Source organism: Culex pipiens, chromosome 2, assembly GCF_016801865.2.
Source record: "Culex pipiens pallens isolate TS chromosome 2, TS_CPP_V2, whole genome shotgun sequence".
Taxonomy (NCBI): Eukaryota; Metazoa; Arthropoda; class Insecta; order Diptera; family Culicidae; genus Culex; species Culex pipiens.
This window is the reverse complement of record NC_068938.1, coordinates 46,608,489-46,623,221: the sequence shown is the minus strand read 5'-3', so window position 1 is coordinate 46,623,221 and position 14,733 is coordinate 46,608,489.

Here is a 14,733-nt window from a genome sequence, read left to right as displayed (position 1 = left end):
GATGATGTTTTGGAGCACCAAATTTTCAGAAGAAATTTTGGATAGGGGCCACAGTTGGCTTGGTTGAAAATTATGGTAGTTCACAATTAGGGTGACTTTGAAAATTGGAATATTTTTGAGATTTTTTGTCTTCTAGAAAGTTATTGGGGTTGCTATTGCTAATCTAAGCAACTTTATCAAAGAAACCAACATTTTATCTCGCAATCTGTCCTCAGAAAATTAACCAATGTGTCAAACTAACATTTGATTTGATCATATTTTGGGTTTCTATGTAAAATAATCATAGAAATCCAAAATATGCCTAAAATAAAATATTGATCCGATTTTTAATGTTAATAACTAAAACCCATGTAAAATGTTCAACCGCTGGATTTTTTGAGATTTTTTTAATCACGACTAATATTTCAAAATGGCTTAAATAGAATTATTTGATCCATTTAATCACTCATTGATGTTTGTAAGATATCAGGAGATTTTTCTTAGTTGTGGTTCTCCGCGTCTCATTTTTCTTTTAAAGATAAATCAAATTTCTACACTTTCTTTTGCGAGATATATAATGAATTCTCAGATAAAGTGTTGATCTCAGTGACTGGACTGGTTTAGGAAAATAATAATAATTGAACAATTTTATTTCTGAATGGCTTTTTCACCTTTTTGTGTCACAAAGTTATCAGATGTCTTGTTAAAATAATGATTTTTTAAACTACACAGAAAAAAAAATGATGGTAATATTCATCAGGAAATGGTGACAGATTTTGTGGCTAAAAAAATGATTAATTTTACCCCAGAAAATGATGAATTTTCATCAGTTTTTGATGAATATTCATCAGGTTCACATTTTTACACATTTTTTATGTAATATTACTCAAAAAAAGAGGTAATATTCAACCTACCAAATTTTCAACATTCCAAAATTCAACTTTTTTTTTCTGTGTAAGTCAAACTAAAAGTTGATACAAATGACTTTTTACAAACTGACGACTGCGATTAAAGAACGAAACAGCAATGATACATTAAATATGATTCAAAAATAGTAAATTTAGAAGAAAACATCCATCATCAAAATCATTAAAGAAAAACCTTTGCGAGGAAAACCATGAATTAAAAACAGCAATCCTCAAAACGCACAAATATTATACCGATCGAATTCAAATCTCTTCTCACGAAACAAAAGCAAAACAAATCAATCATTCCAGTTAAGAATCGCATCCGATGTTGCACAAGTTTACGTTCAATAAACCCACCTAAGTTGAAATCAGAAAACCCCGTGTTAACCTGCAACTAATTAAGACTCAAAGACTGCTCCGCCAGAAGAGCAAAACGCGAAGAAGCTTTTTACTAACCCTGTAAAAATTAGATCTTAGTAAAATTCAACCAAAACATCAAGCTCTCCACACGATTCACCTCCTCATTCTATTCGATAGCGAAATAACAACATTAGTCCAAACATTTGGTAGGTCGTCATCAAAACCCCCTCGTTTTTTCGTTACTCTGTTCGATGGATTTCGGTTTTCGGTTTTTAAGCTCATCTGAATCACCTGAGAAATAACAAAAAAAAAACAAGAACTAATCTTAAAACAGAAGGTAAAAACAGGCGAAATATTTCAGATACAACCTTGAAGATTTTGAAGACGATGCATTTAAACAATATCGCGAAGCAAATATCTCATTCAGAACATTTAAACTTACAACCAGTGAGTCATAACAAAAAAAACGAGCATAAAATCACGTGTGACTGAAGTAAAAACTAACAACATTAACAAAGAAAGAAGCAGAACAAGCTAACAAAAAAAGCATACACACAAACACACGAGAGAAAAGAAATCGAAACCTGTTTGTTGATATTCCTTTTATTACCAAGATGCAAATAAAAAGACTAACGAAAACCTTAAAACAAATAAAAAAGAAATGAATTAACAAAAAAAAACCTTTACTAAAAACTCACACTCAAAACAAACACTAACACACACGAATATGAGCGAAAAAAAGGAACAGCGGCATTTGTCAAGAAAAAATTGGGATGGTGACAGAATCGAACTAGGAAAATCTGAGAGAGGAAAAGGTGACACAAAAAGATTGAGATTGAGACGGAAATTGTTTACTGGTTATAAAATTGTTGCGAAACGTGTTAAGATCGGAAGCGCAAAATCGAACGAAAAGTGTGAAATCGAACATAAGATACACAACAATACGCATTCAAAAATAAAGAAGAAAAAAAAACAGAGAAAATAGAAAAAAGGTACATCTTTATTAGTGAAATTCATGAGCTTTTGTGTGCTTACTTACCTTGATATATGATGACAATTCCTTTAAATTTGATTGATGAGGCTTTATTTTACACATTATTAAATCAAAAGTTTAACACCCTGTTCTTCAAACTAACTTTAACTCAGTACTTAACCTACCAGACCGTAAAGAACTAATCTGTGTCAGGTGAAAGAAAAGCATTCCTCGCCAATTTCAAACCCGTGTGCTGACAAAGGAAACATTCGCGCGATAAACCTTAACAAATTCAAGTGGGAGCAAAAGTGGCCCTACGGAGAGCTAATTAAAAATTTGGCCTTTCTTTTTGGCAAACTCACCAAGAACAATGGCCGCGCGGAATTCCAGATTCGAGCGGATCGTCCCACTTTATAATTAAAAGTGCTATACGGCGCGAAATTTCACGCGAATGGACTGATGATGAGGTCAACGGTTTTTTCGCGGAAAATGAATTTTTGGGTTGGTTTTTTTTTTCTTTTCTTAACCCTGTCAAGTTACGAAAGAACTTTCTTTATCAACAGTGCTTGAATATTAATTTTAATTATTATTAATTTAGTGTGCAATGTCATATAACTTGATTAAATAATATTAAATAATACTTCAAAATAATGAAACAAATTTCCTGAAAATTATCTCCATTTAATTAAATTCTAAACGGTGAATGTGCAAAAAATATTAAAGTTCAATTTATTTACATAAAAATTGCTGACATTTGAAATGAATGCTACTAACATACATTCCGTGTGTATTAAGGAAAATTATCTTTTGTATGATAAAATGAAATGCTGGATTATGTTTAAGAGCGAGTCCACGAACAGTGCATACCCCTTTGTATGGGACGTCGTTTGGACCTAACCAATCTGCCTGAAATTTTCAGGGGTTGTCTGTACATATAAAACTAGCATCTGGCCAAAATATGAGCACTCTGAGTCAACGGGAAGTAGGGCAAATCCTGACACAAAGTTTGAAGGTTCAAAAACGTCAAACATCTTAAAAAGGCTGTTACTTAGGCAAAGATAATTTTAATTTCAAAATTCAAAATGCATCTGAAAGGGCTTAAAAAATGCAACAAAATGCAGGATAGAGCATCCCAATTGGTTAAATCTAAAGAAAGTTATTGGCATTTTAGTGAAAAAATAGCATAATTTTCAAACTCAAATAAAAAAGTGTTCCATCCAGATATCAACTTGGTTCGACCTGCAGCTTGTAGGGGACATCTGGGACTACCATCTGAGACTGAGAACGCTTTGGGTAAGGCAGTTTAACATATTAAATAGACACTTTTTCTTTTAGTTTTTTTTTTATTGTAAATTTTTGCTCGGGAGACCCCTTAGATCAAATTTTCCGGTGATAATTTCATCATATTCGTGTTCCGGAGACAATTTCACAATAGAAGCATGCACAAAAATGTTTATTTTCGTTCATTTTAACCCTTTAAAAAACTAAAGATAAAAAAATTTAGAAGCTGCTTTTTTCTGGTGTCATCTAGTATCCTTGGAAACGAGCTTGATTTTCAATAAATGTGAATCGAAGATTTTTTTCAACTTTCATTTTTTAAAGGGTTAAAATGGGTGAAAATAAATATTTTTATACATGTTTCTATAGTGAAATTGTCTCAGGAACACGAATATGATAAAATTTTCACCAGAAAATGGGATCTAAGGGGTCCTCCGATCAAAAATATACAACCAAAAAATTTACTAAAAGTAAAAGTGTCTATTTAATATGTTAAAATGCCTTACCCATAGCGTTCTCAGTCTCAGATGGTAGTCCCAGATGTCTCCTACAAGCTGCAGGTCTAACCAAGTTGATATCTTGATGGAACACTTTTTTATTTGAGTTTGAAAATTATGCCATTTTTTCACTAAAATGCCAATTACTCCGTTTAGATTTAACCAATTGGGATGCTTCATCTTGCATTTTGTGGCATTTTTTAAGCCCTTTCAGATGCATTTTGAATTTTGAAATTAAATTGAATTTTGCCTTAGTTATAGCCTTTTTAAGATGTTTGACGTTTTTGAACCTTCAAACTTTGTGTCCCGATTTGCCCCACTTCCCGTTGACCTAGAGTGCTCATATTTTGGCCAGATGCTAGTTTTATATGTACAGACAACTCCTGAAAATATCAGGCAGATTGGTGAGGTCGATGCGAGATGGGTCCGGAGTAATTTTGAAAAATGTTCCAATGAATTTCTATTATTTTTTGTTGCTTCTTTGGTGTTAATTTGACGAATACTTTTCGCAAAACCAATAAAATTTAGTGATTTGTTCTGCTACTATTGGAAACCATTTTTATTCAAACGATTTGATAATAGAATTCCATTTTGAATAATCCGCATTTTTCCGCAAAATTCGTAGTTAATTTTGCCTATCGTCAACAATATTAACGAAAGGGTTAAATCAGCACCTCTTTTCAAAATACTATGTCATCGACCTCCTCCAAAACCAGCAGACCGTCCCTTTTTTGTCTTTTAATTCCTTCTCGTCTGTCCCGGTCCACCCAGCAACACCTCCACGCCCAAACGGTAGCCCCAAGTTCAACCCGCGAACCTTTGTGTCAGCACCACACCTGACTCTACGATTCCGCATTTTCATAATTCTTCTCGCCCTGTTCAGCGTACCGAGGGCTAGAATTATGGTTAAGAGTCTTCTTTCATCACAAAAGTATCCTGCGCCAGAAATTCACAGCTTACACGCTGGAACGCGTCCTCCCTTAATCGTTCGAGCAGTGCCCAAAACCTTGAACTTTGCATAAATTTGCGCGAGTTTTGCCCTCGGGGGTTCGCGTTTTCGCGCTCTATTGTAGAAATGCTGTCATAACCTGATGAAACTAAATCATGGTCCCGTGATTCTGTTGATAGTAGGAGGGTAGCGGAATTCTTTAGGAAATCGGTAAGCCATTTAAAGTTACAATTTAAATTGTTTCTTAATCGTCGATAACTTAATTTCTAAGGAAAAATAATTTGTATTCCTAATTGTATATTTATTTAGTGGGGTGACTTGAAGTTGTATAGAAAATTGTTAAAATAATTACAAAAATCATATAATTTAACGGACAAATTAGCATAAGTGCCCAACCGCAATTGCTACTCGGAATCGGATCTATCTTTCCTCGCGTCGCAGTTTCTTAAAGGCCCCAATCATGCTTATCAATATCGGCGCCGGCTATTTTGGTCATTTTGGTCATTTTAGTCATTTTGGTCGTTTTGGTCATTTTGGCCATTTTGGTCATTTTGGTAATTTTAGTCATTTTTACAATTTCAGTCAGTTTGACAATTTCAGTCGTTTTGGCCATTTTAGTCATTTTAGTTATTTCGGTCATTTTGGTCATTTTGGTCATTTTGGTCATCTTGGTCATTTTGGTCATTTTGGTCATTTTGGTCATTTTGGTCATTTTGGTCATTTTGGTCATTTTGGTCATTTTGGTCATTTTGGTCATTTTGGTCATTTTGGTCATTTTGGTCATTTCGGTCATTTGGTCATTTTGGTTATCTTGGTCATTTTGGTCATTTTGGTCATTTTGAACATTTTGGTCATTTCGGTCATTTTGGTCATTTTGGCCATTTTGGTCATTTTGGTCATTTAGGTCATTTTGGTCATTTGATCATTTTGACCATTTTTGTCATTTTGGTCATTTAGGTCATTTTGGTCATTTTGGTCATTTTGGTCATTTTGGTCATTTTGGTCATTTTGGTCATTTTGGTCATTTTGGTCATTTTGGTCATTTTGGTCATTTTGGTCATTTTGGTCATTTTGGTCATTTTGGTTATTCTAGTCATTTTTACAATTTCAGTCAGTTTGACAATTTCAGTCATTTTGGCCATTTTAGTCATTTTGGATATTTCGGTCATTTTGGTCATTTTGGCCATTTTGGTTATCTTGGTCATTTTGGTCATTTTGGTTATTTCGGTCATTTTGGTCATTTTGGTCATTTTATTCATTTCGGTCGTTTTGGTCATTTTGGTCATTTTGGTCATTTTGGTCATTTTGGTCATTTTGGTCATTTTGGTCACTCTAGAATTTTTGTCATTTTGGTCATTTTGGTGATTTTAGCCATTTGGGTAATTTTGGTAATTTTGGTAATTTTGGTAATTTTGGTAATTTTGGTAATTTTGGTAATTTCGGTAATTTTGGTAATTTCGGTAATTTTGGTAATTTTGGTAATTTTGGTCACTCTAGAATTTTTGTCATTTTGGTCATTTTGGTGATTTTAGCCATTTGGGTAATTTTGGTAATTTTGGTAATTTTTGGTAATTTTGGTAATTTCGGTAATTTTGGTAATTTCGGTAATTTTGGTCATTTTGGTCATTTTGGTCACTCTAGAATTTTTGTCATTTTGGTCATTTTGGTGATTTTAGCCATTTGGGTAATTTTGGTAATTTTGGTCATTTTGGTCATTTTGGTCATTTTGGTCATTTTGTTCATTTTGGTCATTTTGGTCATTTTGGTCATTTTGGTCATTTTGGTCATTTTGGTCATTTTGTTCATTTTGGTCATTTTGGTCATTTTGGTCATTTTGGTCATTTTGGTCATTTTGGTCATTTTGGTCATTTTGGTCATTTTGTTCATTTTGGTCATTTTGGTCATTTTGGTCATTTTGGTCATTTTGGTCATTTTGGTCATTTTGGTCATTTTGGTCATTTTGGTCATTTTGGTCATTTTGGTCATTTTGGTCATTTTGGTCATTTTGGTCATTTTGGTCATTTTGGTCATTTTGGTCATTTTGGTCATTTTGTTCATTTTGGTCATTTTTGTCATTTGGTAATTTTGGTCATTTTGGTCATTTTGGTCATTTTGGTCATTTTGGTCATTTCGGTCATTTTGGTCATTTTGGTCATTTTGGTCGATTGGTCATTTTGGTCATTTTGGTCATTTTGGTCATTTTGGTCATTTTGTTCATTTTGGTCATTTTGGTCATTTTGGTCGATTGGTCATTTTGGTCATTTTGGTCATTTTGGTCATTTCGGTCATTTTGGTCATTTTGGTCATTTTGGTCGATTGGTCATTTTGGTCATTTTGGTCATTTTGGTCATTTTGGTCATTTTGGTCATTTTGTTCATTTTGGTCATTTTGGTCATTTTGGTCGATTGGTCATTTTGGTCATTTTGGTCATTTTGGTCATTTTGGTCATTTTGGTCATTTTGGTCATTTTGGTCATTTTGGTCATTTTGGTCATTTTGGTCATTTTGGTCATTTTGGTCATTTTGGTCATTTTGGTCATTTTGGTCATTTTGGTCATTTTGGTCATTTTGGTCATTTTGGTCATTTTGGTCATTTTTGTCATTTGGTAATTTTGGTAATTTTGGTAATTTTGGTCATTTTAGTCCTTTTAGCAAAATCGTTATTTTTATCATTTTGGTAATTTTCATCAATGTGATGATTTTCTACTATTAAAGTCATTTTGGTTATTTTGGAAATTTCAGCCATTTTAACAGTTTCAGTCATGTTCGGTCATTTTGGATCACGGAAAAATCGATGGTGAGCCATCCTAATATTTAAAAAATCTAAATGCAAATTGAGATTGCATAAATTATTATATCCGGAGTTTTTTTGATAGAATCTTGAATTGCTGAAAAATATGTTCATTTCAAGAAACAAATCGGTTTAGAAACTCAAAAAATGTTCAATCTTGTTAAAATGCCATTTTTATCGAGAATCGCTCCAACATTTTGAGCCCCGCGTTGATAGATGATGGATGCCCGTCAACAGACCGACCGCCCAACCACCGTGGATAATTCGTCAATAAAGAGTTATATAGTTCTAAGCTCTCCCTCAACCCCATATGACAGCAGCAGCTGCTGGGGGGGGATGTTTAAGACAATGGGGAGGAATTATCGCACCGCGATCGCCCCGCGATGATTTTGGCGAGCATTCACAAAACGGTGGCGATGACGCAGCCAAACACCATCATCATCACCCAGAGAGTTGGTATACGGAAGGAAGATTAGAGGAGCAAGATCAAACACCATCGCTCTGCCCAAAAGCTCGTGCCACTCTGGAGTAGCATCAGCAGGAAAAAAAGAACAAAAAGTGGAGCGGTTTGAATTTTAAAAATTTAAACTGATTAATGATGAGCTCAGAGCGGTCAGCAGCACAGGGGATTCAATGGGAAATTATGTAAAGTTTGACATATTATGATGGGTTTGTTATGAAGGGTCGTGAATTTTTTGCGGGACTTTTGCGGTCACTAAAAGTAGGAAATTACATGAACTTGTTTTTGGGTTCAGGTCAGGAACTGGGTTATTTTACGGCGATTTAAATTAAAATTCACTAAGCTAAATTTTAAATTAAAGTAACTTATTTTCGAATCACCTCAAATTTATTAGCTCACTTATTTTAAAGTAATATTTTGTCCCTTTTAAATTAATCTTGCTAAAAATAATCAAAACAATAGAAGCAATGAATATTTTAAAAAACCAAATGAATGTCAGTTACATAAATTAATTTTGCCTGAAATTCATAACTCATTAAAATAGACTTGGTTGTCAATCTAAATAAAAATAGGCTAACAACTAGCCAGCAAAGCAACTGTGATATATCACCCAGTGACATGCCATATCTTTTAAAACCATTCATGTCATAAGATAGCACACTAGTGACAATATATCCTGATAAATAGATAAAAACTGAGAAAAAAAATCGTGCAAATAATTCGACAACCCCCCAGCAAGACATCAACTAGCACCAAGCGACGAACTCGCAAAAGCTATTATCTTGTTCAACGAATCGTAACCACGTGTACCTACATTTCCGAAATCCGACCTCATTAGAAATCATCCCAGTCATCGTTCCCAAAAAAAGCTGGACTGACCGGAACGGCCACGTTCCACTGTGGATGAGCCTACAAGAAACGGATCTTCATTACCGGTCCCATCGACAAGCCGTTCGTTTTTGACAATTGCATTGTTAAATCTGCAAAAAAAACTAGCAACTTAATTATTGCTTCTATTGGAGATTTCTCATTGCGTGCTCGTTTCTAGCTTCTTGGACACGCCTTCATCTTGGTGGAACTGACTACCAGATTTGAAAACATACAAGATATTGACCCGAACAGGTTTTTTTGCGACAAGTAGCTCTTACATAAAGTTATATTTACTTAAAGGTAAATCTTTGAATAAATTAACGTTTAAGCATGACGAAACTTTGATCCAATCTGACATTCCATAATTAAATCCTAAATTTTCATTCTAAAGTCTTCACTTTCAGCAATCAACAGGTTCCTGACGATGAGTCAGACCTCATCCAGCCCATTAACTACTATTTAATTTATTTGCTCACGGTATCCTGTCTTCAAGTTCCAAGAATCAACCCTCGAAATCAAGTCGTTGTCGTCACACTGCCCACTGCCAAAGGGCTTCTTGCGGAATTATATTTCTCGTCTTGATCAGCAGGAGCAACAAAAAAAAACGAATGCCTAATTAAGATCGTGAGCTTCAAGAAGAATTCGAGGATTCCTTCAACGAAAAAAAAAGAAACTAAAGTAGTGTCGATTCTCCTTTTTCTCTTTTAGTTTCTGGAGAGCTACACTTCTGGACAGCAATTTCAATTAATTGGCGTATCCTCATTTGCCGCTCGTGAGCTTGGGAGTAATTTGGGAGAGCGAACCGAGATGGAAGCGTAAATTAAGAAATCGACATTGAGGATGTGGCGAAAGAGATTAACATTAGTGCAAGTATAGCAATAACTATTTTGAGGTGTTCTTTTGGGTAGTTTGAGAGAAAATTTTAAAATATTGAATCGATAGAGTTTAAAAAAAAACATCGACTCAATAAAAACGAAATCATCACACGAAACTAAAAAGAAAATTCACTCTGATCCCTCAAATTTCGTATAAATGCAGTCTTGTCAGAATTGTAGATTTTAAATTTGTTCAAAGTTGTATGTTTTTAAGCCAACATCAACTTGACGTCAGCCATCCGTGACAAAAATATCAAATTTGGAATAACAAGCAATATTTTCAAAATTTGACTGGAAAAGGTGTATTTAAATTCATTTTACACTAGTTCTGTTGTTTTGCAATCATTTGTTTTCAAAAAATACAAGATTTAACCAAAACAAAAATTTTTGGCGAAAAAAAAGGAAAATTATCAAAAAAAAAAACTTTAATAAGTTTTTGAATAAACCCAAACATGCTTAAAAATGATTCTAAACACAGGGGAATGCATTTTAAATTGATTTCAGCTGATTGCACTAAAAGTTTCTTGAAAAAAAAGGTTGCCCCCTAATTTTTCGGGCCGTTTTTGAAGGGAGTCGGGGTGACAAAATCTTTTAAAAATATTTGTACCAGCCTAATCTGGAATAAATACAGAGAATTTAAGAGTGATGCTCAGATTTTTTTTATCAGATTCTTACAGATTTAAGTAATAAACGGTTCAATTTGAAGATTTTTATAATTTTCTGCATCAAAAATATGTAATTTTTTGTTTTTAAAACACAAATAAAGCGATGAACATTTTTTTTTTATTTCTGAAATTTTGTATAAAACCTAATAAATATACTTTTCTTCCAGAATTATTTTTTTCAAACAGAAACAGTCCAGACTCGATAATCCGAAAGTCTTCGCAAAATTGAGCTTTCGAATAATCGTATCTTCGCACAATCGAATCACGAAAATATAATAAATATTTCTGTGTCTTTTTTGGGACGTTAAGCTTGAGTATGTCCACAAAAATGCTCTTATGTTATCTGGGAATTTGTTATCCCAGATGGCGGCCAATATGGTGGTGAATTTAATTTTCTATGAATCGACTCTACATCGACTTTGTCAAACAAGCGGGATACAAATTTTAAAATGTCAGACTAGAAAATGTCATTCAACTACTTACTTATCATTTGCAAAAAAAAAACTTATCAAAAAGTCAGCGTATACTCAACCCCCAAGAGAAAGAGAGAAATTGCCGAATTGAGAATTTAAAAATGCTCAAACTGTTGCTGAACGCTAGCTTGCACCCGTTTTAAGCTGCTTAAACATGTTACTCGTCTTTCTCACTCTTTTAAATAGATTTTTTGAACATTTTTTTTTTCGTCAATATTTTTGTAACAAAAGCTTTTTTTCTAAAATTTACAAGCATTGCTTTTCTTTACCTGCTTTTTATAATCCGAGCATAAAAAAAATATTATTATAGATTTTTTCAGAAAAATAGGTTTGATTAAATAAGGGAGAAGTGGCCGAATGTACCTCAGCTAAATTGCAATCAAAATTATTTATAACTTTATGTGTGAGTTGGCGGACAATTACCCTAAGAATTTAACAAGAAATGAAGAATCAAGTTTTGGGTTTCTATGGGTTTATGTGATGATTTTACAAAGAAACTCGAAAGAGACCAAAATCGCGTTTGTAGATTAGATTAGATTAGAAACCCAAAATAGTCCAAAAATTTATAATTCGACACATAGGACACTTTTCTCTAAAACTTAACCCCTGAATTTCCACGTTCAAAAAAACGTATTTTTAAAGGCTTGCTAAGATGCTTCCTCTAAATGTGGCCGTAGATGGGGTAGATTGCGAGATACATTTCTGGTGTTTTCGACAAAAATGCTTAAATTCGCAAGTCCAACAATTTTCTAGAAGACAAAAAATCCCAAACATATTCCTGAAAAGTTAGATTTACATAAACACCCTAATCGTGAACCACCCTTATTTTCAAACCAAAAATTGCCCCTTCCAATTTGCAACAACTCTTCTAAATAAACCAAAGCTCAAGAACGTCACAATTTTTCGGAAAATCAATTTTCCACTTAATTAATAGACCATTGTGCAATGGTTGCTGAGATACAGCCAAAGCAAAGCAAACAAGAAAAATGAAGTTTTCTCTACATACACGGTGTGTTTTTTTAGAACAAACAAATGATACAAAATTCGGTATGTCTGATATTTGGCACCGTGAAAGAAGGGCTCTTTCTCGCATTTTTGGTTCAATATAAGCAGAGATATGCCCAATTTCCTAAAATAAATAGTGCCTTTCTCCAAAGTTTCATCATAACCTATTGGGAAATAAACAGTTTATTTATTAAATAATCTATGTTTTGCATTGTTTAATGCTCAAATTCGATCCGGGCAATGTGTTGCTGTATTTTCATGACAAATTGTACAAAGAAAAGATTTACTTTCGGTCGTATTGGGGTTTCAAGCTTAGATTTTGGAGTAATTTCAAAGAATGGTAGAAATCTGGTAAATTTGGTTCGATTTTTTTTGTGGAGGTCAAATATGGGTCAAATATAGTTGGTTAGAGTCCCCAAGGCATATTCATAAGAAATTTGAGTGATATCAACATGAATGCACCGATTTTCTGTGACTTTTTTGAACAAATATCCCATAAAATCGAAAAATAATCTTCAAAAAAAAGTTGCTCTAGACCCCCCGACGAAATATTTCGGTATACCCCGCAAAATGTCGGGAAAAAGCCCTTCTTTCACGGTGCCAAATATCAGACATACCGAATTTTTTATCTTTGTGGTCTCAACAAAATACACCGTGCATAATCTAAATAGAGTCAATTTTTAAGAGAAAATGCAAATATGCGTCTGATTTTCTATTTCAAAAAATAAAAGTATCCCTCAACTTTCCCATCTTTCGAATACAAATATTGACAAAATTTTAAAAAAAAAATCAACAGCTGAAAAGGCCCAAAAACAATTATTTCAACCATTTCCAATTATTTTTTTAGTGTAAATTCCAATTCGAAATGGGAAAATTTAGTTTCGAGTGTTACTATTTTTCCCGAAAAGTTCTAGGCAAAATCTTTGCTGAAGACACCAAATCGATTAGGAAATCCGTTCTCAAGATAGAATTTTTGAATATTTCAATAACATGGACGGTTGGAGATTTGTTCTTCCCAAAACTAATCCTTCATGTGTTTGGATTCCTATATTAATATGCAACAATCAACATTTCACAAAAAAAAACAAATAAAAGATTTTCAAGCCAAATTCCCCCTATCTAAAAGAAAAATCAAGCCCAAATCACCTCCGCTGTACGGTCTTCCCGCAAGCCACGCGTATCAACGCAGCTACCCGGCCCGTACTCCAGAGCAATCTCACTCAAAGTGCTTCAGAGAGCGCGCTCGCTCGCTCGGCTCCCGGCGCGCGTTATGTTTAAAATATAAAAATAAATCCACTTTAGTCGCAGTCCAACTAATTCAGTCTGTTCCGTCGTTTGTCCGCGATCGCACGCAACTTTTGGGGTGGCTCGCGCGCTTCAACCTTAACAGCAGAGGGGACCCGAACATTTTTTGGACATTTTTGTTTTCGGACTTTTGAATTACAAATGGACTTTTGCTCATTTACGTTTTTCGGATAGTGCGCGGGCACGGAATTGACCGTGAGAACTGGCCGGCTTCCGGTGGAAATAAACATTGGTCTGGATTCGCGCAGTGGAAAATATGCTAATCTGTGATTAGGAGTTGGAGAGTGGGGTTTTGTGATCCGAAGGGGGATAATACAAAAAGTGTAACGGAAGAAATTTGTCACTTTGAAGAGTTGGTGATTCCGGAGAAAACAAGTAGGTGATAGTGATAGTTGATGTAGATTAGACCACCTAAACTGTTTAAAAGTGATAAGAAGCAATTTTTTTTTTTTTTTTTTTTTTTTTTTTTTTTTTTTTTTTTTTTTTTTTTTTTTTTTTTTTTAAACCGAATTCCGCACTTCACAGCGTTGATTGCTGGAAACATTCACCTACTCTTTTTGAAGAGTTAGGCTCGGTAGCTACGTATTTTATTATTTTTAACAATCATTACTGTTAGCACTTTGCAGGTTGGCAAATCCCAGTGAGCTAAGCTCTTTTAAGGGATTTTGTTGCCATTAATTACAACTAAATTATTACTATTCTTTAACTATTCTACTGTGGTTGCGTATATGGTGTGTTGGGCGACTGTTGATGGGTTGTTTGCGGTGGGTGGTGGGTGGCGGGCGGTATTTGGTGGGCGGCTGGTGGCAGGCGGTTGTTGGTGGGCGGCTGGCGGCGGGCGGTGGGTGGCAGGCGGTGGGTGGCGGAAACGAAAAAGCATAAAATTCTTTTAGTGTGAGCTTCTCGGTAGATAAAGTAACACTTTCGACTTGAGGTGGGCGCGCAGGGTTTTTTTAAAGTTGATAAATGTAGGTGAGTCTTTACAGGATTGTGGGAGGGCGTTGTATAGCTTGCTTCCGATGAACGCAATCTTCTTTCGGCCGAATTCGGTTCTGGCTCTGACCAAATAGAAGTGTCCAGCTTGTCTACTCGCACGACCTTCATGCATTCTTCGCCGGACAAGTGTAACGTCGGGAGAGTTGATGTTTTTCCGAATGTGCAATAACATTTGGAACTCGTGCATTGCTCGTACAGGAAGTATGGAATCTTTCGGATCATTGTACAAAAGGCGGGTAGGATAGAGGAAGGGTCTTCGGAACACGATTTTGAGGCATCTGTTTTGGATGACTTGCAGTTTTTGAAGGCACGATTCTTGGGCATGTCCCCAGTTGGCGATTAGGTATTGC